The sequence below is a fragment of the Desmodus rotundus genome, chromosome 6, assembly GCF_022682495.2.
Source record: "Desmodus rotundus isolate HL8 chromosome 6, HLdesRot8A.1, whole genome shotgun sequence".
In the NCBI taxonomy this organism is placed as follows: Eukaryota; Metazoa; Chordata; class Mammalia; order Chiroptera; family Phyllostomidae; genus Desmodus; species Desmodus rotundus.
The window spans coordinates 25,587,156-25,614,453 of record NC_071392.1 but is presented as its reverse complement, the minus strand read 5'-3'; the positions used below and the strand labels follow the sequence as shown (position 1 = coordinate 25,614,453).

At 35.9% G+C, this 27,298-nt stretch overlaps 1 long non-coding RNA gene across 1 annotated transcript in view; it reads right to left on the bottom strand.

Moving 5' to 3' along the window:
- LOC128781222 (uncharacterized) overlaps positions 1-8,687 on the bottom strand; it is a 77,079-nt gene extending 68,392 nt beyond the window's left edge. Inside the window, exon 1 of the long non-coding RNA XR_008427141.1 lies at positions 8,621-8,687. This is a non-coding gene — a long non-coding RNA (uncharacterized lncRNA). The remainder of the gene's footprint in view (positions 1-8,620) is intronic.
- Positions 8,688-27,298: the final 18,611 nt, after the last annotated feature.

The window sequence follows — 27,298 nt, the reverse complement described above, 5'->3', positions numbered from 1 at the left end:
GGCTTACCAAGACACTTCCGTTATCCTTTGGATTTTAGTTCCTGAACCTGCTTGAATGACCCCATAATGGATGGTTCTTCCTCAAGCACAAAATGTAAAGTATTCAACAGATAGTATCCTACCCCTATATTATTCTCTCTCAGTTACTAGTGGGTAATCTCCACAGCACTTCTTCTTACAATTGCACTTATTTTTTCCATTTGTTTATTGTCTATATCTTTCCTTTTTTTTTCTTATTTTTCATAGGATTTTTTTATAGTAAAATGAGGCCTAAGATTCCCTCACCTAGAAACCTTTAAAGGTGCTTTTTGATTAAATTTATTGGGGCGACATTGGTTAAACAGGTCTCAAGTGTACAATTCTATGATACATGATCTGTATCGTGCATTGCGTGTCTACGGCCCAAAGTCAGATTATCCCGTCACCATGTATTTGACCCCCTTTACCGTTTCCTGCCCCCTCACCTCCCTTTCTTTTGGTAAAAAGAAGGGGAAAGGGGTGTTGCATGATGCATTCATTTAGTTGCCAAGACACATATGCTGGTGGATAATACAGTCTGCACTGATGAAGGAGTGAAGGAATAGACCTTTGGAAAAGCAAAGATATTCCCAGGGGAGACCCGAGTCTGCAGGCATCTTAGAACATGATAAGAGAAATCCAGGTCAGTAGAAAAGCAATGACCTGTTCAATAAATAGTGTTGGGATAATTGGCTTTTCACCATCATCTAATATAAAGTGCACTTTTTTGGCATTTAAACATCTTTGAAACCGCAGTGTATCCCAAAGGCAATGGCACTTTATAATTGCCACCTATCGGGCGACAGTTGTCATCTAAACACAGTAATGTGCTTTTTTAAATTTCTACTCATGTTGCTGCCAATCATTAAATAATGCAAATCAAGGCGGGAGACATTGGCTCATCCCCTGGAGTAGATGTAAATGTAATGAGTGTCTAGAGTGACTAGTTTGAATAGACCTATTGTTAAAGCATCAGATACCAGCAATTTCTTCTTTTCTTTGAAGAGAAGCTGCTTAACTTCTAGCAATGTGTGATTCAGTCAAAGAAAGAAACAAAACGGGGGTCTAGTCAAAAAGTAAAATGAATTGAAGTTTGTAGAAAAGGCTTCAGCTGATTAAAAGGAAATCCCAGATATGACATGTCACACACCTTTAAGGAAAGATGTATCACAATGCTAAGTGTTGGTAAGAAGCCAGGGAGGGGGTGAAATTCTCTTAAACATCTGTTAGTAATAAAAATAGTTCAAATTCTTTAGAGGACACATGAGGAATACGTGGTAAAAGTGTAATGCACGCATGCAGTAACTAGAAGTCCTTTTTCCTTTTTCTAGTTATATGCTCCACTTGTAACTTAAAGTGAGGTCCTTGGACCAGCAGCAGCATCACCTGGGGGTTGTTAGAAATGCAGCCTCTCAGACTTACGCCTGAACTTGAATCAGAACCTGAAGTTTAGCAAGATCCCCTGGTAACTCCTATTAATATTTATGAAGCATTGCTCTAGAGCAGGGGTGTTAAACTCATTTTTACCGGGGGCCACATCAGCCTCAGAGTTGCCTTCAAAGGGCTGAATCAAATTTTAGGACTGGATGAATACACTACTCCTTAACAGTTAAGCGAGAGCCTGGCGCTGCTGCCTGGTAGAAACAAGGTGCCAGGCCGGATAAAACAAGGTGGAGGGCCGGATTCAGCCCGCGGGCCTTGTGTTTGCCACCTGTGCTCTAGAGAATCTCTCACATACTTTTCAAGGAAATATGTATTAAAAATGTTCATTTATTCTTAAAGAGACAAATAGAAAATCAACACAATTGTCATTTTGTCAGAAAACAGATGAATGAAATGTGATGTGTGATGAAATATATAGCAGTTAAATATGTCAACTAGATCTATTGTTGCCACATAAAGGGATTATAATATTGAGTGAAACATGAAGTTAAGGACAATAAGTATTGTACAATAACATTTATATAAGTTAATACAACAAAACACTGTGTATACCATGTATAAGTAGAAATATATAGATAGAAAATATACATTCAAATATGTGTCCATGAATTTATGTCTGGCACAGAAACCTGAGAGAGAAACTGAGGGACTTCAATGGTATCACTGATGTTTTTATTTTTTAAATATAAGGAAATATTGAGAGATGTCACCATTATTTTTGTCTGTCTGTTTATTGGGAAAAGTATTGTTACATTTTTCACTCCTAAATATAGTTTTAGTTAAAAAATAAAGTAAAAAATTGGAAAAAGAATATAAGACAACTCGCATAAAAAGAAATATGGAAACTGCAAAGCATATTAAAAAGAACTGCTCAGTCTCCTTAGTTAAATCGATGTGTAATAATGAAATAGGTTTTCAAAAAAATATTGTTAACTATCTTAACCAAAAAGAGAATACTTTAGATAGTTTCTAGTACATTAAAAAGACGCTTACATACTGTTTGTAGCAATGTAAAGTTAAGTTTTAAGTTTAGTTTATATATATCAAGATTTTGTATGTGCAAACCTCATAGACTTAGCAATTCCGCTTCCAAGGATTCGGTGTTTGGAAGCTAACACTTGTGTATAAAGATTGTGTTCACTAATGTCGATTACAACATTGCTAATAAGAAGAAAAACTATAATAACAATGATTGGTGCACATCATAGGGGATTCATTAAAATATGGTAGGCATATCCATTCTATGAAATGCAAGAGTGGTCAAAAATATTGGAGACTTTAATTTTTACTTTATGAGACTGTTTTGTTCAATGAGAATAGTTTTATTGCTTTTATGTTTAGAAAAATCACCATTTGTTAAAATATTAAAGTCCTTTTCCTTTCTGCTCATGTAATATAAAGAATATGTTCATAATACCCTAAGTCAGTGCCTCATTCCCTCATTTCTCCTCAGGTGAGTGATCACAGAATAGCTCATTGTTGCTGTCACAGAAAAATACCCTGAAAAAAAGAAGGATGTTTTATTTGATATGTACTCGATTCTGAGAATGTAGTTAATTAACAATTCTACTATTTGTTTGTAATTCTTCCCCACTTAAAATAAAATGTGTAACATTACTATGGATGCTGCTAGTTCTTCATTGCTGACAGTGAGGGAAATAAGACCGTGGCCGCGGCGCAGGGTTGCATGTGGGTCATGCACTTTGGCATTGTTTTATGAGAAAATACAGTCATCATCTTAAGAAATTCAATAGATTATACATTTTTAGCCATGACCATGAAATTTTATGATTTATTTAACTTTTGAATCCTCATTAATAGTTAAACATTATGATTTATTTAAATTGATAAAATTTCATTAGATTTTAAAATTTAACATTAATCAAATTAAATCTAAGTCATTACATCCGGTGTTATTAGAGGAGGATCTTACAGTGTAAGGAAGGTGAGGACCGAGTACATTCCAGACTATATTTACATATATTTTACAGAAAGAACACTGACTATAGTCATTTCATTCTTTCATACAAGGGTACTTGAAATGACCAATTTCTAGAATGCAGAGGCTGGGTTTTCATGTTTTAAATTTATCTGCCACTGTCCTAAAAATTTGCGGTCAAGTGCTTAATTATTTTATCTACGACTGCTAAACTTAGGTAAGGTGTAATATACACATCTCCACATGTACATCAGGATATAAAATTGCCTTTAAAGAATTGTGGTGTTACGATATGATCACATTTGTCTGTGTTGTGTGTGGTCCCCGCGTTGTTCTGTGCTCCGTAAATGCCGCATAGACGCAGTTTGTCTATAGCCCGAATTCTTTTTCTTTACAGGGTAGAGAGTGACATGAAACAGTATGATTTCTTTCCCATGTTATTCTAGTTTCCTGACAAGTAAGAAAGTGTTGCCGTCTTCAGTTTCAGGTTCTTAGCAATGGTGATTTCATGTAATAAATATAATTTTAGTGAGTTTATCTTTTTTATTCTGTAGTCACTGACCTGGCCACAAAAATAAAATCTCATAGAGCATTTTCTTAGACAGTACTTCAAAAAATGTCATTACAGCACTAGAGAATTGGCATTTTCTGTGCCAAGATGTCATTTCTAATAATACTGTGTCTGTGGAAGAGAAGCTGGGAGAAACAGCTAGCGGGGTGGTGAAGGACAGGTTTGCCTCATGTGTAAATAACAGTGTTTTATGGGGTGAGGATCTCACCGACAGGACTTCTCTCCTCCTCTTCATTGGGATATTCCACAGGGCAGGGTGAGGCTGTCAAGGACCCCAGTGGGAACTAATGTTCAAAACTTCCTACTTTTTGTTCCCCACTTTAAAGTCATTCATGAATGTACTCTTGCACTCTCCATTGCAGAGATGGGGTTGTGATGGAACGCCTCACCTCTGTCTTTGCTGCTAAGTAGGGTGCTTTGTGCTTACTGTGTAATTCAACAGAAGACTATTTAAGGGGCTGTGGTTAAGGTTTTAAGGAGGTGGGTACTGGTGGAAGTGTCAGGGTCTGTACTCGGGGAGATTTAGTAACTTATACTATGGTTGCAACTGCCAAGCTCTTTGGAAACAGAAAAGAATGAATGAGTTTAAATTTTCTCTAGGCAGAATTGTCAAAAGGACAGCATCTATGCTCCTTTGGAATCACTTTGCATAGAACCTGCAATAGTGCCACACCGGCAATCCCCTAACAATTTCTGAAGAGAAGGAAGTGCATATCGAGAATATATTATAAAATATAGCAGCACAATTTATAATAGCCAAGTGCTGGAAGCAACCTAAGTGTCCATCAGTAGTGAATGGATCAAAAAACTATGGTACATTTACACAATGGAATACTATGCAGCAGAAAGAAGAAGGAGCTCCTACCCTTTGCAACAGCATGGATGGAACTGGAGAGGATTATCCTAAGTGAAATAAGCTAGGCCATGAGGGACAAATACCACATGATCACACCTTTAACTTGAATCTAATCAACAAAACAAACAAGCAGGAAAATATAACCCGAGACATTGAAATTAAGAACAATCTGACAGTAACCAGAGGGGAGGTGGGAAGGGATAATTGGGGGAAGAGGGGAAGGGTTTTCAAGAACAACTATAAAAGGACAGATGGATAAAAGCAAGGGGGGGTGGAAGCAAGGGAGGGAGGTGGGGATGGCTGGGGTGGGGGGAGTCGTAGGGGGTAAATACAGACAACTGTAACTGAACAATAAAATAATGTAAAAAAAAAGAGGGTATATTAAAAAAGAAAGATTAACTCTAGACCAAAAGGCAAGAACTTGCATCAAGAAAAGCAGTTTTCACTAGGGATCAAAATGTGTAATTTCAGCGGACTTAGGGACAGATAGCAAAATAGGCCTACTACATAGTTATTTCTATAGTTCTCATTAGAAATAATGTCAGAGTTATATGAAAAGTTTTTACTAAGGTAAATGTGACCCCCCCCCCAACAAATACACTGTCCTATGTCTCTCTCCATCTCTGATAATTCAGATTTTTTCATCTCCTCCTTAGATAAGTGAAGTTACTTTATATCTTCTATTTGGAACCAAGCATGATCCTTCCAAATGCCCTCCCCTCCTTTTATTTTCAGAAGAAGAAATTAGGAAGGCTAGTTAAATCTGTTTTTTAAGTAGCAGATCCAGGACATAATTCACTTCCATTTGGTGGCAAACCTATTCTTTGTTAACACTGTTGTATGGCCCCTCATTTTTTCCAAGTATAACTACTAGAAAATCAAATTAAACTTAAACAAGTCTTGTTTTCTAGTCTAAAATAAATGAAAACTCCAGAGGCAGTAAGTTAGGCAGTTAGGCACTACTACTAGTGTAATATTCAATTCCACTCTCCCATCTCCCCTCCCCCGCCATTTCTGGCTGTGTTTGAAACTTACCTACAGAGACCGTAGACTGTGCTCTGCCTGGAACTCCCGCTGCACAGGAGTCCTAAGTGTTCTATAATTGGATTGGTCTTAATGGGCCTGAACTATTTGCCTTTTCTGCTTAAACTAGCAGAGTAGGTGTTGGTCCAGGAGCACACAACCTGTGTCCATATGTCTTTACTTGAACACATCCTGGCATTTCTCTGTCCTTAACTCTACTAGTGCTTAGCATCTGGTTCAAGATGAACTTTTCCACCAAAACTTTATATGCTTACCCTTAGTCCATTTGGATGAATTCTTATAGATTTGTTGGTTGTAGGTTATTTAAGTCTCAAAACTCAGGGCTTAGACTACATTAAACAAAATCAGCAATGAGTGTAGCAATTGTCCTGTCTCACCTAACTCTTCTACGAATTTATCAGGGATAACGATGATGCTAGCTAACATTTAATGAGCAGTGTCTGACAGCCAGTTTAAATTTTTTGCATGTATGAACATATATAATTCACATAAAAACTTTATGAGATGTCAAAATCAGTATTTTACAAATGAAGAAATTGAGGCAATAAGGGGTGAGCTACTTGCAAAGTCATGGAGTTAGTGCCAGAGCCACATTTTCATAACTGTCATATTGTATTTACCAAAAGTTATGGTTCTTTAGTAAGGCTGCCATCTAATGGTTGCTTACCCAACAGGTAAAACTCAGGAAAGAAAAAGAACTTAAAATAACTTTAAAGCCATGTTAGAATGAAGTGGGACAAGAAGACATAGGACAAATGTGATAAGGAGAAAATGTAAGGTTGATATGTTTCCTGTTTTCAAGTATTATCCAGGCTGCCAAATAAGACAGGAATTAACATTTTGAATAGCTCCTCCAAGACTAGAATTAAAAGCATTAGTCACATATTCACCTAAATTTGAAAAAGCTATTTCTACCTGTCAGACCTGTCTAAAAATAATTTCCAAGAATCTTTTATGGAGAGAGCAAATTTCTCATACCTGGAAGTTTCTCCATGTTAGTTTGGTTGACATCTTCCAGTAAGAATTTGTTGATGGGATTCAAGTATCAGAAACTAATTAAAAGACACTTGTTTTAAGGGCCTAAATATTCCATGGACTCTCAGAAGAGTGTTCCTTAGCGGCTGGGGCGAGGAGGTAATAAAATACCATTGATATATATAGGGATGGAAAGCAGAGAAGTGAAACAGGAAAATAGAAAGTAGAAAGGGAAATGGGGGAAGGGGGGCAATGCCTAGGAGACGAGTGAACGTGTGAAGCTTGTCCTCTAGGTCTGTGCCCAGTGAGGCCCCACTGGGCAGGGTAGCTGCAGCGGAGAGCTGAGTCACCAGATGGCCTTTCCTCTGACCTTTCAAATGTTCCCATGTTTCGTGGGTTTAGGGCTGGCTTCAGCTTGGGGTTTTTTTTTTTTCCCCTCTGAGACAGATTGTTCCTCTTTAGTTAGGAAAGCAGAGTACTGTTGTGGAAAAAAAGCTATTAAAATAAAAATGTGGTGTATAAAATGGAGACACTTTTTTTGATCATATTTGAAAGGATTTTAAGAAAAAGACAAGAATATCAATAAATACATGGATTCCTTTACACTTTTAAAAGACAATTCTTTCCTTTCTAAAGTCTGGTTCTGGGTGTTCTTGCTATGAAATTGGTCCGTAACACCCAGATTTAATGGAAATTTACATGGTAAAAAATGAAATAGTAAACAGAAAGGAGAAGAGTTCATCTGCTTCTTTCCCTTTTATACCTTTTGACAAGTGATAATACTTGCAATATAAACCATGTAATTTTCTATTAGTATTTATTTGTTTATTTATTTATTATTTATTTTGTGAGAGGAAGCATAGAATCAAATCCTCCTCATTTATGATAATACCCAATAATATTTTGCAGATTTTTGTCTACAACAAAATAATTGTCTATGACACTGGAACTTCTTCCTCAATGTTGCTGCAACTAACAAAACCATAAAATAAATGCTGTAACATGAAATATTTTAGCAAAGAGAAGATAACAATAATAATAAAATTCCCGGCAATTTGTGAGGCCAGAACTCCATTTTAGATGCTTAGATGGGTTATTCTCAAAAGCAATCCACCTTGAAAATAAAGAATATTCTTTGCTTGAGGGGATTTTCTCCAAACCAAATTTCTTCTGAATCTACTCTCTTCACTAAATATAAAAGAGATAACTCTGCTTCTTGTAATTACTCTCTGAAATGAACTTTTGTCTTCATTTATCCACATCTTCATTTTTTTGATTCTTGCTGGGAATATTAGAACCTGTTATCCTCTCTCTCTCTCTTTCTCTCTCCCCCCCTCTCTGTCCCTCTCTCTCTCTCTCTCTCTCTCTCTCTCTCGACTTATAGCCAGACTTAATTACACTTTTTTATTTTGAGATATAGTGGCTTTATATTTACTGGTAAGATGTAAGGTAGAGAGATCCCATGTATGATTTACTGTTTACTCTAATAAGAACATTTTTCAAAACTAATATAATAACCAGTTAGTTTATCAACATTGATGGAAAGGACATAGAAAAGCTTTTCCTTACCACAGCAGTCCCTCATGGTGACATTTCTGGCCACATCCCCTTTTATTTTGCCCCCGCCTATTCCTTAATCAGTTCTCCATTTCTATAATTTTGTCATTTCAAGAATACTAAATAAATGGAATCATATAGCATTTTAGTCTCTCATGTTTCCATAGCAAAATATAATAGATTGGGTAGATTAAACAACACAAATTTATTTTCTCACCATTCTGGAAGCTGGGGAGCCCAATAACATGGTGTTGGCCAGGTCGGTTCCCGGTGAGAGTCCTCTTCCTGGAGGACACCATCTTCTGTGTCCTCATGCTGTGCAGAGCGAGTGAGAGCAAGGTCTGCGGTGTCTCTTCTTAGAAGGCCACTACTCCTATTATGAAATCTCCAGCAACATGACCTCATTTAACCCTAATCACCTCTCTAAAGCACCTTATGCAAACACCATCCAATTGGGGTTTTGAGCTTCAACACATGGATTTTGGATGGACACTAACATTTAGTCTATAATACATAATATAAAAGTTTGGGGATTTTCCTTATTCATTTGTCATAATTTTCTAAGTCATTCAAGTGTGCATCAACAGTTTGTGCATTTTTCTTGCTGAGAAGTATTCTTTGAGATGAATGTACCAGTTTAATCACTCACCTGTGTACTAATATTTTATTTATTTATATGAATGTAACTTTTCTTTGCTCTGGAGTAAATGCCCAGGAGCGCAATTGCTGGGTCATATGGAATGCATGTTTAGTTTCTAAAGAAACTGTCAAATTGTTTTCTGGAGGAACTATACTTTTTCAGATTCACACAGTGATTTTTCTATACTGTAACTGGAGTTTTTTAAATTGTTGAGTTATGGTAGTTATATATTCTATATCCTCACCTTTGTTGAATATGTGAGCTACAAATATTGTCTACCAGTTTGTAGCTTGTGTGTCTTTATCTTCTTAACAGGACCTTTAGCAAAGAAAAACTTGATAATGTTTTCTTTTTTAATTTATGTCTTTGTTGTATTTTTTTTCCCGTTATCAATTAGTCCCCTTACACCCGCCCCCCCTTCTAGCAATCACCAGACTGTTAAAACAACTATGGGCATTATACAATAAAATTCTACTCGACTGAAAAAAGAAAAAAATTTTACCCTTTGCAACAGCATGGATGGACCTAGAGAGAACATTATGCTACTTGAAATGAGCCAGTCAGAGAAAGACAAATACCATATGATCCTCACTCATATGTGGAATCTAACAAACTGATCAGACAAACAAAACAGAGACATACTCACAGAGAGCAGATTACAGCTAGTAGGGAGGGTAAGGGGGTGGAGGGGTTGAGCAAGAAGGAAAAAGAACTCACGGACATGGACAAAAGCTGATAATGTTATTGATGTCTGGTTTATCAAATATTTGTTTTATTGATCATGCCACTGGTGTCAGAGCTAAGAATTCTTTGCCTAGCTCTAAATCCCAAAGATTATTCTTTATGTTTTTTCTTAAAGTTGTATAGTTCACATTTTACATATAGACCTGTGATCCATTTTGAGTTATATTTGTATAATGTGAGTCTTAAGTTGAAGTTTGTTTATTTATTTATTTACTTACTTACTTATTGTCTAGGGATATTCAATTGTTCCATCACCATTTGTTGAAAAGGCCCTTCCATTTAATTGCATAGCCTATTTTTATTCAAACAGAAAGAGAATTCTAAATAAAGCACAGAATTAATTTCCCATCCCAAACTTATTTTATGTTTTTGGATTTTTTTTTTTTTTGTCAAATCATCCCAAACTCTACATGCCATCATATGTCCTTATAATGAGAAAGAAACACATACAAATTGTTGACAACTTTCTTATTTTTCCAATAAGTTACCTAAATTATCACTTGTATTATTAACAGGGGCATTAGCAACTCCTCCCTTTATACTTGCATGTCTTTTATATTCTAAAAGAACCAGAATCAGTTACACAGTTCAAACGGGGTCATTTGGGCTCTTCTAAGCCAATTGGCATATGATTGGTTTATTGATACTATTTTGTTTTACTGCCAAACAATGCCATTGGCCTGACCTATAAAGCCCATGCCCTGTTATATAGACTTTTTGCAAGTTTCGATCCTTGCTGGATCCACAGTGGTTTTTATGAGAGGCTGGCCTCCCTTCTTCAGTGGTCACTTATTCACAGAGCTCCATGAAGACATCCTGAAGCTGAAGCTCCAAGCTTAAGCTCTTCCAGTTAATATACAAATTACCTAACTATGTACAAGGTAGACGTGAGAGTAATAAATCAGTCCTGGTTAGGGCACCTGCTACCTAGTGTTCTTAGAGACACTTTCCCCCTACCCACTCAACTCTGTCCTAATCTGAGTTTACCCAACCAGTTGGTGAATGATCTTTGAAATTCCCAAAATACAAAGGTCTTCTGAACTCCTTTTCTAGAGAATTGAGCTACTTACTCTTAATCTGATTTTCCAAGAAAGGCTACTCTCACAGATACCAACATGATTTACTTCAAATCCACCAAGTGAAATTCATGGTCCCACTGTCATCAAATAAAAAAAGAATGAGGAGGATGGGGGGACTGGAAGAGACAAGCCAAAGGACGTATCTGCACAAACGCATGGCTCATGGCCGTGGGGCGCCGGAGGAGAGGCTTAGTGGAGGGAGGGTGAGGGGGGATAGAGGGGACATTTGTAATAGTGTCCACAATAACAATTAAATTAAAAAGAAAAAAAAGAATCTTTGACAAATACATCAAATGAAAGCCATTTTAATCTCTGAGAAAGGGATAAAATAAATATGGTTTCCATATTTATTTGACCTTGTAATCAGTTTTCACAATATTTCTTGAAGCTTGTATATTCTTAATATCTGTATAATATATTTTTTTCCTAAAGCTTAAGTTAAAAAAAAGTCAGAAATAAAAAAAAACAATTTCTAAAGCAAAGAAATGTAGAGTTAGGAAGGTAGAAATGACCCTCTACAGGTCATATCAAAAGTTCTGGCCCCGGTCTATTTGCAATTTAGCTTTAAACCGTGTTACAGACAGACCTGCAAAATAACAACTACATTCTCAGCATCGTTACACCAACAGAAAGATTTAAGGAGATCTGTAAATTTATTTTCCCTTAGATTTCCTGTTCAAGAATTTTTATTTGAAGATTAGTGAAAGAAAAAAGGAAATATAAACTTGTGTTTCATAAATATACAATATATACACTCTGGTCCCTGAGGTTTGTCTTATTTGCAAGGTCACTTGCTTGCTTTGAGTTATCTGGGCTTCCTCTTCTCAGTCACTGAAATGAATGTCTGTGTGGAAACCCAATAATTTTAGTACTGAAAGCAGTAATGTATTGTTCTAAGGATAGAAAAGTTATAAGGATAAAAGGCTTCATTTTTTTATGGCAGATATCTGAGGTGGCCTTTAGCAGAGGGGAAAAAAAAAATGCCTTTTGCTCCACAGAATGGGAAGTTAATGTCATAATAGTGTTACCAACTTTTTGAGTTGTTCCTTTTTCAAAGTCACATCTTAAAAAAAAAAACAACAGAAGGGTAGAGCAAAACTATTTTGGGGGTGAAAATATATTCATTTTCTAGTCTAAATTTCTGGCTGTTATCTGTGTAATTACTGGTTTGAGTTAACATCAATATACAGGAAATTCTTTAAAAACAGTTTTTTAAAGTTAAATTGTGACAGCTGCTTTGATTTTGACAGACATCCAGTGAAGTGTTTCCGATGCGATATGACAGTGCCAGCCATGACATTAATTGCATCTTTTGTTGGAAAATGCCACATGTAACATTTCAAACAGATTCCAATTCAAACAGAATCCAAACACCAGGATAACTATTCATTTATTTCACTTGGCAATAGGACTCTGAAATATTAGCCTTCATTTCGTCTTTTTCAGTTTCATAATTGACTATTTCAACCGTATTCTCTGATCACAATTGCCAGCATGATCGGTTAACTAGACAGTCTAATCAAGTATGTCTGTTATCAACAACATATTATACCCCATCCACTTAAAAAGATGTTAAAGTTGTAAATTGTGTTTTATTTTAAGGGTAAAATTAATTCTAGAAACCAACAAGTCAGTATCATTTTCCTTAGAAAGTTGTAAAATCTGAGACATAACTTCAGGTTTAGAAACATGGATATGAATGTATATATGAATGTGCAGAAAAGACTAAATTAATTGCTTCAATTGAAAGTAGAGTTTCTTGCGTTCTCTGTTGCCCCTTATTTTTTGATAGGAATATTTTACTCAGCCTGAGATGCAATAGTGCTATGGCTAAATTACTGCATTGTACACATTCACGTATTTATTCATATGTCGATTTAATAAATACTACAAAATCTGTTCAGTGCCCAGGGGTGAGCAAAACCTAACTGGTTGCTGCCTTCACGGGCGCTGCATGATACCAACTATTGATTTAAAATAGTGTATAGTTAGTATGATCTAGTGGCCCATGTTTTCTTGTATCTGCAATCAGTTTTACCAGTTTGCACCTTGGTCTGGGATCAGAGGTCCAAATTTTACCATGGAAGCACTACAATAATTCTTATCCTAATTCTACTTGTTCTGGCCTCAGGTTGCTCTTCTTGTTCGCCTATTGCTTGAGAGTTTTGTTTTGGTTTTTTAAATGTATATCCATTTATAAGATCACAGTGCCAACCTGTGGAAAAATTTTTTTAATTTTAAATATTTAAAATGTAGGAAATTAAAATATCCCTGTCCATTTTCTAATTTGTTAATGTCATGCAATGCACAGAAAACAAATAATGGACCTGACATAATTTAAGTTGATAACAAGAAATACTTTCCCTGAATCTACCATTGTTTTTTGGGTTCAGTATTGATGATCATTTTCTATTTCATAATAGCTGTTTCTACCCTGATAACGTCAATGCCTTTATCAGAGTTGTATGTATACCGTTGCAGTTTATAAAAATTTGCTTCCAGCAATGGATGCCATTCAATGTCCTTAGAAGCATTAGCCCAAATGTAAAAGGCCAATCTCCATTATTGATGAGGTCCCTGAAGAAAGAGACATTTAGGAATGATTAAGAATATATTGATTATCAGATGTTATTAAGATATCAAAGAGACTAAATGTCCTCAATTTGCTATTTAGAATCTTGAGACATTAATCAGGACTGAAGCAAATGATGCATTATTTACTTGATTGCATTGTTATCATGGGCTGTTTAGAAAGCATGCTTTCAGTTTGGACCCATTCCTTAAGTAGTTAAGTGACTTCAAGGCTCTGTCACCAACCCTTTTATATTTCATTTTAATACTTGCCTTGAGTAAATCTCTGTTCTTATGATTTCAAGTATTTTAATGACTCTCAAATCTGGACAACTTTCCTAAAGTTTTTAACAGCTTGTAAAGTTTGTAATTGTTTTTAACAGTTTGTCCACATTTTTATATTTTCTTTTTCATTATAGAATCTTCAAATTTTAACAGAGTGGCTCCTCTGTATTCTGTTCCACATCTTATGTTTCTCACATTGTTGTCTCTCTCAGATAGCTGGTTTCAAATATTAGTAATGACTATGTGTCCCCTCATCCTAATGTCTATCTCTAAGTTACCAAAATGGACACCTGTTTCAATCTTCTCTCATACAAGTGTTCTATGTTTCATTCCTACCATCATTTCTCTACTCAGGCCCTATTGTTTCCACACGCACGTACACCCATTTACCTATTACACTAGCTTTCCAATATATATTTTTTGGAGTTCTCATTAGAAAAATATGGAATTGGGCCTATTCATTGACTGCTAGCAAATCTTTGTTACCTCCTTGCTCCTAAACCTGATATTCAAGGCCCTTCACACATGAATCTCCTTATTGGTTTTCCTGCTCCTACTCATCCCACTTCCAAAACAGTCTAAACATGTAATTCACTTAGCATAATATTCTATAGGTCCATCCGTGCTGTTGCAAAGGGAAGATTTCGTTCATTTTTCATGGCCAAATAGTATTTCATTGTGTATGTGTGCCATTTCTTTTTTATCCACTCATCTATTGACGGCACTTGGGTTGCTTCTATACCTTGCCTATTGTAAATAATGCCACAGTGAACATAGCGGGCGTATATTCTTTTGGATTAGTATTTAGATTTTCTTCAGATATATTCCCCAAAGTAGAATCAGTGGGTCATAAGGCAATTCCATTTTTTTATTTTTTGAGGAACCTCCACATTGTTTTCCATAGCAGTTATACCAATCTGCATCCCCACCAACAGTGCACTAGGGTTCCCCTTTTTGTACGTGCTCGCCAGTACTTGTTGTTGATTTATTGATGGTAGCTATTCTGACAGGTGTGAGGTGGTATCTCACTGTGGTTTTGACTTGTTCTCTGATGATTAGTGATGCTGAGGATCTTTTCATATGTCTATTGACCATCTATATGTCTTCTTTGGAGAAGTGTCTATTCAGGTCTTTTGCCCACTCTTTAATGGGGTTATTTGTATTTTGGTATTGAGTTGTCTGAGTTGTTTATCCATTTTGTATATTTACCCCTTATCAGTTGTATCCTTGGTGAGTATCTTCTTCCATTCAGCTGGATATCTTTCCCTTTTGTTGATGGTTTCCCTTTTTTAAAAAATTGTTCAATTACAGTTGTCTCCATTTTCCCCTCACCACTCCCCACCCCTGCCCCACCCATCCCCACTGCCCACCATCGATCCTACCCCACTTTGGCTTTGTCCATGTGTCCTTTATACATGTTCCTTGATGATGGTTTCCCTTTTTGTGCAAAAACTTTTTAGTTTAATGTAGTCCCATTTGTTTGCTTGTTTTTTGTTTGTTTCCCTTTCCTGAGAAGATATGTCAGAAAAAATCTTGCTAAGAGAAATGTATAATATTTTACTGCCTGTTTTCTTCTAGGAATTTTATGGTTTTCAGTATTATGTTTAAGTGTTTAATCCATTTGAGTTTATTCTTGTATGTGGTGTAAGGTGGTGACAAAGAAAGACAATACCATATGATTTCACTTATATGTGGAATCTAAAAAACAAAACAAATAAAACAGAAATAGGTTCATGGATATAGAGAACAGACTGACAGTAGACAGAAAGGAGGGGAGTTGAGGACCAGGGTGAAAAAGGTAAAGGGATTAAGAAGTACAACTTGGTAGTTACAGAGCAGTCACAGAGATATAAGTTACAGCATAGGAATATAATTATAATATCATAATTACTATGTATGGATCCAGGTAGATACTTGAAATATTGGGGAACAACTCTATAAAGTACATTATTTCTATACCACTATGCTGTACCTCTGAAACTAGTACAGAATATCAAATGTGAATTGTAATTGGAAAATGAAAATAAAAAACAAATCAGAGAAAGCCTCAGTGCTGCCTATAACAAATATTACAAGCTTCCCATTGCTCCCAGAACACAGTCCAACCTCCATACCCCAGCTGAAGGGCTGTCTGTGATCTGACCCTGACTACCTACCTTCCCCAATTCTATTTGTGCCACTTTGTCTTTTGCTCGCTATTTTCTGGAAAATTGTTCTCAACAATCAAGAATGCATGTTTAATAAGGTATTTTTAAGTGCTAATCAGGATGGCAGAGAAAACAATGTGGCTTGCCAACTTTGAAGAAATGGTAGGAGAGAATTACATGGAGAGTAATTGCTATACATCACTTCACATTACCACTAATAAAAAAATTGAAAACAGTCTTTATCACTAGACATTTTTATTAGAATGCTCTTATTTTATCATAGAAGTCTGAGATATTGAGCTGTTATTTTTTTTACACAATTCATGAGTTTGTATGGATGCATTTATATGAATGCACAACTTTGCTCACATGACCATAGTCATTACAATTATAATGTCCAGACATTACAATTATGCAGCTTGTTTTCATAATGAGTGTTATGTTTCTATTTAAAAAGACAGAATTTTCACAATTTCAGCAGATTTTAAAATAGTCACCCTAACTTTTTAACAGTTTTAGTTTTCTTACTCAAGAATAGTTATACTACTCAAGTCATGCTTAGTACTTTTTCTTGGTGCTGTTTTTTATCTGTTTCAACCATCACCAGGATACCAGTCTCGTTACCTTATGTTTACAGACACAAGTTCTTGTTTCACAATTTAACATTTATCGGAGACCTGCTGCCATGTGGGTAACTGTGCAGTGTGTGCTACAGGAAGAGAAATAGGGAAGGTTGAGTTGCTGCAGCCAAGTTGGGAGACTCCAAAAACACTAGTGACCATCTTCTCCTGCATATTCATGTTTTTCCCTTAACTCTTCTATTTCCTTCTCCTCCCCCAAAGGCAAACCTCTTAATGAGCTTAAATAGAATCAAAAGACAATAGGTGAATCAAATGGGGAGCTTGAAGAAAATCTTTTGTGGGAAGTAGATCAACCCTTAATAAGTTTTTGTTGCATTATTTTTGTGTGTGTGTGTTTGTTTTATTGGTTGTTATAGTACTCTATGTGTTTGAAAAATTATTAAAAGGTTTTCATTTTTATGAGGGAAAAAGACTGAAATTGGAGGCCTGGCTAGCTGTGACTTGATGCATTAATGAAGGATGCACAGAACAATGTTCACTTGTCCCCTACATCCAGGAGTTGTCCTATCATGGTATAACCTTTTTTAAAACATATTTTAAAATTAAGTAAACATATCTTTGGATTACATCAAGAATCAAAATTCACTCAAATTTGTAAACTGAGTTGTGAGATGACAATTTGTGTTACTTATGGGAATACTGGAAACTTTGCATCAAAATTAAATTAAGAATTTGCCAATGGGGAATCATATTTAATTTGAAATAAATTTTTAACATAAAGTCATATTTTTGAAGAGCTTTCTTCAAGAGAATATGTAATCATTCATTTGGTTTTCTAGGATTGACTCTTCTAACTTCCAAAATTCTCTATTTTACCTGTTTATTCATTTTTATAATTACAATATTGAAGATTTTACAGAGCTGTCTGTTTTTACACTGGTGTGCTATGTTTGTGGATGGTTTAGAAACAGAGAATTAAATCTGCATGAAATCCTCACATTTCCCTAGATGTCACCATGAAATTGGTACTTTTCCCTGAAAATTTCCATGAAATTACAAAAATTATTGCATCTTCGTCTCTGGATAGCTTGCTTGGAAATAAATATAAAGGAGACCAAGTCAATCTTTCTTGTACTTCAGTTCCTGATACTTATGAATAGATATTTATTCACAAATGAGTTAATTAAACAGTAGGAGTAAAATGTATTTTGTTTATATATAATTTTTTTAGAATGTGAGTCTTATTAAGTGTCTAAATTTAGTGATCGGAGAACCACAATTCCTGTTTCTTTCCAAGGAATGCAGAGTATGGCATACACAAATTGTCCATTTTTGCCAGTTTTACAATTAATGGTAATCACTGTAACCGAATAACTCATTTTATTTTATGCATTATTGGCTAAATTGATAATTTAACCACAATGAAGGCTACTGTTTTTATTGTCTATGGAAATGCTCTTGAAAGAGTGAAAGTATGATTTGAAATAAATACTTGCTACACACACACACACACGCACATCTTCTTTTGAAGTTGGTATAGGAGATTTTCAAATATCATTCTCCTTATCTATGTTGGGATTACACCCCTCCACACTTTAAATGTCTTGTTTGGACATGTGACTTGTGTTACCCATCTTTAAAAGATGGCTATTGCTTCCTTCTCTATTGCGAACACACTTGATGTATGACTGGCGGGCCCATAGAATGTGAGCACAGGGGCTATGGGCCCCTGCTACATATAACCTTAAGAGTCACTGTATGGTTCTGCCATAGTGCTCTTTGTTCTTTTGTACAAGTGGTGGTTGTTTAGATAAGGGCCACTCCTTTCTAGGCTGCCTGGGTCCTGAAATGAAGAGGGAAGAAGCTTATTGCAGCCAGCACACATGAATATGATATGAGTGAGAAACAATTCTGTATTCTTTTAAGGTAAATCCACTGAGAATGTGAATTTGCCTGTCCTTGCAGCACAGCCTACCCAAGAGTGGACTAGTAGAGTGAGCAAGTCAAATTCTTTCAACTTCTTTATATGGAAGGACATTTATGGATATTTATGTTCTCATTTTTTGAATGAAAATAAAAGACCTATTACTATAATGAAATAACATATTATATGATATATATGGCATAACCTGATGTATATATGTGTGTACATATATATGTACCTTCAAAATTTATATAGTCCCTCCTATCATTGCTTTCAATCTATGAGTATATGCTATTATTTATTATTCCCTTTTTACAAAAGAGGAAATTATGACTTAGCAAGGTGAATCAAATGCCCAACTCACTACACATTTAGTACATAGTAGATTCAGGATCCAAGTGTAGCACTTTCCTTACAGAGCCAGCACTCTACCATTGCATTAAGCTGCATTAACCATTGCATTAAGCTACCTACCATAGAGTAGTCGCTCTATAAACATTGAAAGCAGATAAAGTACATTTAATTGAGGGAATATACATGTGCAACACAATTATAATACCAGGTTGGAGCAAAAGTAGGCTTACAGTTGTTTGTATGGAAAATAATAAAATAATTAATAAATAAAAATATAAGAATATATTGTGTCTCACATACTCATAACTGTAGACCTACTTTTGCCCCACCCTGTATAATTCAGTAGACTGTTATATAAAACACTAAATATGGAATTCTATGCAGCAGTGAGAAAGAAGGAGCTTATATCCTTTGCAACAGCATGGATGGAACTGGAGAGCATTATGCTAAGTGAAATAAGCCAGACGGTGAGGGACAAATACCATATGATCTCACTTTTAACTGGAACATAATTAACAGAAGAAAAAAGCAAACAAAATATAACCAGAGACATTGAAGTTAAGAACAATGTAACAATAGCCAGAGGGGAGTGGGGAGGAGACAGTGGGGAGGGGGGATTGCAGGAACTACTATTAAGGACACATGGACAAAACCAAGGGGGAGGGTGGAGGTAGGGGAGGGAGAGGGGTTCAGCTGGGGTGGGGTGGAGGGATGGGGAGAAAAGGCACACAACTGTAATTGAATAACAATAAAAATTTTTTAAAAACACTAAATACAAGTTATACTGTATGATTTTTTACTAATTATATACTATATACACTTGAAGTAGTCAGACATCCTTCAAAGAACAATAATAATATTTTGACTGAAATTTATGCTACTATTTTAAGAAAAAGTTAGTTCAAGTGAAACATGGTATTTTCTTATATCTCCCTTAGAGTAATACTTCTTAGGCTCTTTTTTTTTTTCCTTTGGCTCTTATTCTGCTTTACCAATTTATTTAGTTAGGAATTAGGAAAATATATTATAAATCATCCTTAAACAGGTGACATGAATCCTGTGTATTTGCATTTCTCTATGTATCTTAGGCTGCACTTCCATTGTGAAAAATGAATGCAAATCAGAATGAGTGGCCACCTCTTCTGATTACTGCGAGTGAATATCCTGTTGTCTGTTTGTCTGTCTGTTTGTTTGTTTTTAAATCATTTGTTAAACTTCCCATCCTTGAATTAATAGCATTTGGTTTAACAGAGTAGGCTTTTAGAAAAAGATGTACTGTTTTTTGGATCAAACTATGAAATTTGGTGCCACTGATGTGTACTTTATATTTTCAAGATTTAAGATAAACTGGTGAGATAATGCAATCTTGTATGATTATCTATGAAATAATTAATGTTAAAGCAAAGCTTCTCAAATAATTATTTTTGGGGGGTAAAACTTACAATCTTCATAATGGAACTAAATTTACTGACTTTAATTTTAAGAAGACATTATCAAGGTTCTTTCATTCAATTTTTAATTTTTCTCATAGTCACTAATGTTCGTGCTGCCTAACCCACACCTCCCCACCTCTTCCACTAACTTGGAATTAAAGTATAAAATAACATTTAAACATTTCAATTAAGGGAATGGTCAAATGCTAAAATGAAACAATATCTCAAAAATATATTCTTTTGGGGCAGATGCACTATTTGTGTGTTTAAGTTTTCTGCTATAGAGAGAAACACTTATACAGGTTTTGTGGCTTGTCAAATTATTGAAATGTAAGGTTTAAAATTTCCCTAGGGTTTCACACTGCTAGCCATCCCCATTACACGTTCCTAGCCATTGCATGTCTCATTTTAATGTTAAATCTTCATCCCTGAAGTTAATTTTTAGTATGCTAATGAAGAAAAGGTCATCAAAAGGTCATTTGAGAAGGGGTTTGAAGAGCTATCTTGGATTTTTCCGGCATAAACCTGTTTCTTAGTGGTGGTCCTTGGGTTCCTTAATGGGTTACTGTGGGCAGGTGTAGCTAGCCTTGAATTTCCACCTTCTCTGGACGAGTTCATCCAAGTTCATACTGCATCTATTAGGATATGTGTTGGAGATAATAGAAGAACATTAGTGGTTTAAAGATTAAGTGATGATGTAGCGCACCGCTCAGGGACAGAACCTCTTTTCCAGTTGAGAACAATTCACCTGCTTCTTTAAGTTAATATAGACAATTTCCTTCATTCTCCTTGTGATTGAATTTGGGATGTCCCCAGGACACCACTTTTCTGTGGGTCTCTTAAGCAGTCTTTTTACATGTCTATATGGGATGTGTCTCCAAAGGTCAGAAATGAACTCGTTTACACTTTTCCTGACACTAAGAATGACTCTTTTGAAATATGATGGGTAAAAAATATCTCATGTTAATATTCATGTGTTTTGTAGTCATTCTTTCTCCCTTCCCCCTTCCATCAATGAAAAAATATATACTCCGCATTTTCTACATGTGAGGTACCTAAATTCTGTTTTAAGTACGCCAGACTCTCTCTTCTAACGAATTTTACGTTTGTATCAGTTTTCTATCGCTGTGCAACAATTTATAGGCCTAGTAGAATGCATGTTTATTATCTTGTAAATTCTGTGGGCTAGGAACCTGGGCATAGTTTAAGCCCAGCCCATACTCAAGAGAAGGGAATCACAGAAAAGTAAGAGTACTATACAGTGAGGTTAAGTGAGGGGCATCTTTGAAATCTGCCTACCACACCCTTCCTGCAGGGAACCTCACTCTGGAACTTCTCTTGATGTACCACCTACTCTGTGCCTCTGGGGCTTCGCACGCCTTTTCCCTCTGAACCAAATGTGCTTCTGCAGCTGCCTCTTCTTCAAGATGCAGACCAGAGTCCTCTCTCTGGTAATGCTATTCTTTATTTGTATCTAAAATTTCATCACCAAATAACAAGGTACAAGAGGTAACTTAAAAAGATATTTTTATAATCATAGAATGCTGAAACTCAGAAACTTAAGAAAATAACTACCTTCTTTTTAGGGGCACTGAGTAGATAAATTTACTTTCCCGGAGTTATATAATAATCAAAACAAGTCTCTTTGTCCTGAAATCTTCCTGCCAATCTTCCTGTTCTCTAAAGCTACGTGATATCCTATTTGTGGTTATTAAACTCAAATGACTGTTGTAATTTATAGTAATGGCTTTGTTTTTCCTTGAATGGTAGCCATATCTGCATAATTATCACTAGATATTTCAACTTGAAGTTATATTACCATAGAGACAGGTGTATAATCAAAGCCTTTTTCTCATCGATGACCTAGAACATTTTTCTAGGTTAGCAATAATTTTATAAAGGGGAAATTGACTATTTTTAGGTTATTCATTATATACAATGTGCTAAATTTACAGAATTAACATTGTGAGATATGAAATAAGTTAAAAATCCTTATGGGTAATGCATTGAATAAAGAGACCAGTTTCAATTCAGAGTAGGTTTATGTTATCCAATATTGGTTAACATAAAATATACTGATTTCTTTAAGATGTACATTGTTTTGGAGACCATGCAAGTGTGTGTGTACATACTCATATATGTATGAAGTTTATGAAAACCCACACATACATGGCATTTAAAAGGACATTTAGAAAATATTGAAGACAGTAAACTAAGCCTCTTATCCAGTAACACATTAGTAACTGACACAGGAAAGGAACCCTTGAAAAAATAAGAATACATAGCTTCCAGAGTCTGAAGGTCCAAGCTACCTAATCAGGCGATGCAGAAGGGTGTTGAAATCTGCATCTACAGATGAAATGACAAACATCAGTCTCTCTGCTTGATTTGGGGTAATAAAATGAATACAGGGACATGACTGTAGGCCTTTTTCTGAAAGAACGGGAATTATAGCACCTGATTCTCTCTTTCAGGCATGATATATAATGTGATCACATTCATGTGATCCAAATATAGATGACCACAAAAAAGTTTTCTGTTTATTTCTTGAATTGCCATAAAGATCAATTACTAGGAAATGAGATGATTTCAAAACTAATCTTTCACTTCATCCAACAGGTTAATTTTTGAACTATCTTCTTGCATTGAATTTCTTTTTGTTTTAAGCTTTTATTTATTTACTTTTAGAGAGAGTGGAAGGGATAGAGACAGAAAGGGAGAGAAATATCAATGTGTGGTTGCTTCTCGTGTGCCCCCAACTGGGGACCTGGCTTGCAACCCAAGCATGTACCCTGACTGGGAATCAAACCTGCGACCCTTTGGTTTGAAGGCTGATGCTCTATCCACTGAGCCACCCCAGCCAGGGCTGCACTGAATTTCTTTTTCACTGAAATTGGGAGTGATGTTGCTAACACTTGGCAATTTTGGTGAGTAGAGGGAACTTGTGGCTCTGCAAGCTAGGGCACGAATGCCACAAAGCGCAGCCTGTTTTCTGTTGTGTCAGCCATTGTTGTCACTGTGCTTAAACTGGAAGCAGAGTGATTTGAATTATGATGAAAAGATGTCATGGCTCATGGGAGATGGAGGATAATGATAATGAGCCAAGGTTCATAGGCTCGCTGTGCTGGCTGCATGATTTGTCCTGATAGGCTTTCTCTTCTGTGCCTGGAGGGTTAGCATTAGTATTTGACAGCATCCCCATTAAACGTCACTTTGTGAAGAGCTCGGGCCTGGAAAACTATCTCTTGTGCTTATGTGATGTGTGACAGTAAGGGACTCCCATCGTCTTTGGATATTCTAGGGACTCCACTTAAAACTTGTGCTCCTGAAAGCAGTCAAACCAGAAGGCACAAGCATTTCCACTTGAAAATAGGATTTTTTTTGAAAAAAAAAAGTGCCATTATTAAACTCAGCATGGGAGAGAATCTGAACCAGGATCTTCATCAATCAGATTAACTACTTTTCGAGATGAAAACAGACGAGGCACAGTGTGAGGTTGAGCAGATATTTATCAAAAGCCATATTAATAACCACATTCAGCTTTTTCCTGACAGTTTCATCTGAGGTTCCATGTTTAACATTTGAGTATCATATGTTTTTGTCAGGATGAGGCTGCTAAGAGCATCAATTAATTAATTCCTTTGAAGTACAGTTCAGAAAGGTAATAAAGTAACTGTCCCTAAGGCCACAACCAGTAATGGTAAGCAACATTCTGGAGCTAGATAATTTGTTACTTCAGAGAGAAATTAAAAGCAAAATGTCTTCTTGGGCCCACCTAAGGGTAAATGTAGGTATATTTTTGCAAAGTGGCAACAAGGTGTATATGCATTTCTCTATGCACAGACACAAATACATAGTCAGTATTCCTAATTGCCCACGTAGCTGAGATGTTCCTCATTTGCATGCTAGTGTATAGTCTAGCAAACAACACAAACAAAAGAATGGCCTCTTTAATTTGCTTTATCTAAATGGGCTGTAAATAGGCCAAAATTAAACTTGGAAAAATAATGAGGAGAGTTTTATATTAAGATTATCAACTGTACTTTAGTGTTTGAGAAAATTAATTAGGTGGGTTTAAAAAAAGATCTCAGTTCATGAAAAGTAACACTTCAACCAGTGCAACTCAGAATTTGTGCCTTGTCTCAGCTACACGTAGGGTCCGTATACTTAGGGACATGTCCTGCCTTCTCTGCTCTATGCAGGGCACATCAAATGCATGGCTAATGTAGATTTCATTTTAATGATGTAATAGCAATTGGCAATCAACCAAACCCCAGTAATCTCAGAGATACTTTGTGTATGTAAAGTGTCAAGCCAAAGTGAGAAATAAAAATAGGGCAGGTGTATGCTGCTGTGGGTTGATCACATGTGGCATATTTTTTCAGTCTAGAGGCATATTTCCTATGAATAATTTAGAATGAGTTCACTCACTGTTACTTGAAGATTCCAATTACCCTGTCTGCTTATATGATCCAACCTTATGACAAAAAATTGTTTTATAATATCCTGGATGAGATGAAGCACTTTGTAAAACACTCAGACTGACAAACGCAGAGACTAATGGGAAGTGGCATGACACAGGGGCGTGGACGTGAGTCTGGGAGTTGGAGGGCTGGCTTAGGCAATGTAAGTAAAACGCTTTCTCCCTCTGATCACCGATTCCTGACCACTCTCACTTACTGTGCTCCTGCATCATAGGCTTGGATTATAACCTTCTTGCTGTTGTGATGCGGGTCTATGTTTTGCTTCCCTTTTCTTTTTTTCATTCCTATTCCTATTCCAAGGTAGCTTTTTCTTCTAATTGACTGGACAAGAACATAGGAGACATTGGTGCTTGATCAATTCACTGTCCAGAAGGTATCTAGCCATGTGATATGCAAAATAGAAACATTTTTGAAGAAGATACAAGATTACAAAAACATTGTACATAAGTCAATGATGCCTCAGTCCCTTTCAAAGTAGGTACCTTGAAACCTCACACATTTCTCCCAGTCACCATCAGTTGCCCTGTCGTATCTTCCTGAATCTCATCAATGGTCTTAAATCTCTTCCCTTTGAAAGGTGATTTTAGTTTTGGGAAAACACAGAAGTTGCAGGGTGCCAAATCTAGGCTATATAGGGACTGAGTCATCTGGGTGATTTGATGTTTTGCTGAAAAAAAATTCTTCACTGAACATGATGCATGAGCAGGTGCATTGTTGTGATGAAGCTGCCAATCACCAGTTGCTGCAGCCTTCTGATCATCTGAACAGTTTCTTCAGAGGATGTTCAAACTTAATGCAAAACTTGATGCAAATTCATTGCTCTACTTGCTCAGTTATTTTGTATGTGATGGCCACACAGTACACATGCTCACTGAAAGGTGTCTACCGCCCCCACTGACTAGTACAGTGAAGTCGTCATTGTTCATACATGTGCATTCTAGTCTACTCTCCTTGGCTATTAGGTTACATTGATGTCTGGTAACTTTTCTTTGTGGTTTTTTTGTTTTTTATATTAATTTCTGAAAAGAACCCTATAAATTATATAAATTAATGCTAATATTTAATATTTGCTTTGCAAATCAATATTTATTAATTCATATTATGTACTACTCTTTATACTTTTAAATATATAATCCTGTATAATTTTCTTGATAACCCTATTTCATAGTATTGCAGTCCCCATTTTATTTATTTGTCTTTTTGCAGCTTTTTTTTTAGTTTTTAAAACCATTGATTTTACAGGGGAAGAAAGGGAAAGAGAAAGAGAGAGAGAAAACATTGATTTACTGTTCCTCTTATTTTGCATTCATTGGTTGATTCTTGTATGTGCCCTGACTGGGGATCAAACGCACAACCTTGGCATGTTGGGACGATGCTCTAACCAACTGAGCTGCCCTGCCATGTTGGGCATAATCCCCATTTTGAAGCCGAAGAAAGAATGAGAGAGATTTACACATTCTGTAGACAGTCACATGACTAGTAATAGATAGGCTAGTATTAAAGATTTGCATATATAAAATTTCAAACCCATGTGTTTAACTCCATTTTATGCTCCCTTCCTATCTATGCTGTAATTTCCCCAGGCTTTTACTTTTAACTTTGTTAACAGTTTCTTTCTCAAAAAAAATTTAATATTTATGTAGTCAAATCCATCCATATTTTCCTTTAGGGTGTGTGCTTTTGCTTTTGCTGTTAAGCTTTAGGGAGTCTTTACCTGCTTCAGTATTATATAAATATCATTAATATGTTCCCCTACCTTAGTGTTCTAAACTGTAAAATAATTTTAATTATAGATCCTTTCATAAGTTTATGAAATATGAAGCCTCTCACTCAGAAATATGCACAAATGCCCATATGTAGAAAATTTTGCCTGTCATTTCGAGGAATTTATAGAATCTGTAAAATCTGTGCATTGAGTTAAAAAGGTCGTGTTTTAGTTCTTTTTAAAAAAATGACTTAATTCTTTTGAAATGCTTTGATAAGTGTTATGGGCTAAATTGTATCCCCCGCCACCACCAAAATTCTATGTTGAAATCCTACCCCCAGTCCCTCAGCATGTGGCTGCATTTGGAGCCAGGGACTTTATGAAGAGATAATTAGGGTAAAAAGAGGTCACATAGGCGGGCCCTTTTCCAATTACCTGGTGTTCTTATAAGGAGAGATTAGGACACAGACACATGCGGTGGGAAGACTATATGAAGACACAGGATAACATGGCCGTCTACAAGCCAAGGAAAGAGACCTCGGAAGGAACCAGCACTGTCTATGCTGTGATCTCATTTCCAGCCTCCAGAATAGTGGGAAATTGTGATGCTTAATCCTCTCAGTCTGTGCAACTTTGCTGCAAAAGCCCTAACAAACTGATACAATGAGATAAGGATCTAAGTTTTTGCTTTGTTTTGTTTTGGTTTTTTTTGCAAATAGTTTATCATCTCAACACTTTTTATTCAATAATATATACTTATTGGAAAGTCACTTGAATTATATTCTAAATCCTTACTATGTTTACATTGACCCATAGTGTGTATGTGTATGTGTGCGTATATATGTGTGTGTATGTATATATGTGTGTTTGTGTATATATGTGTATGTATATACATGTGTATGTGTGTGTATACACACACATGAATTTTCTCCCATTTTTATTCATAGG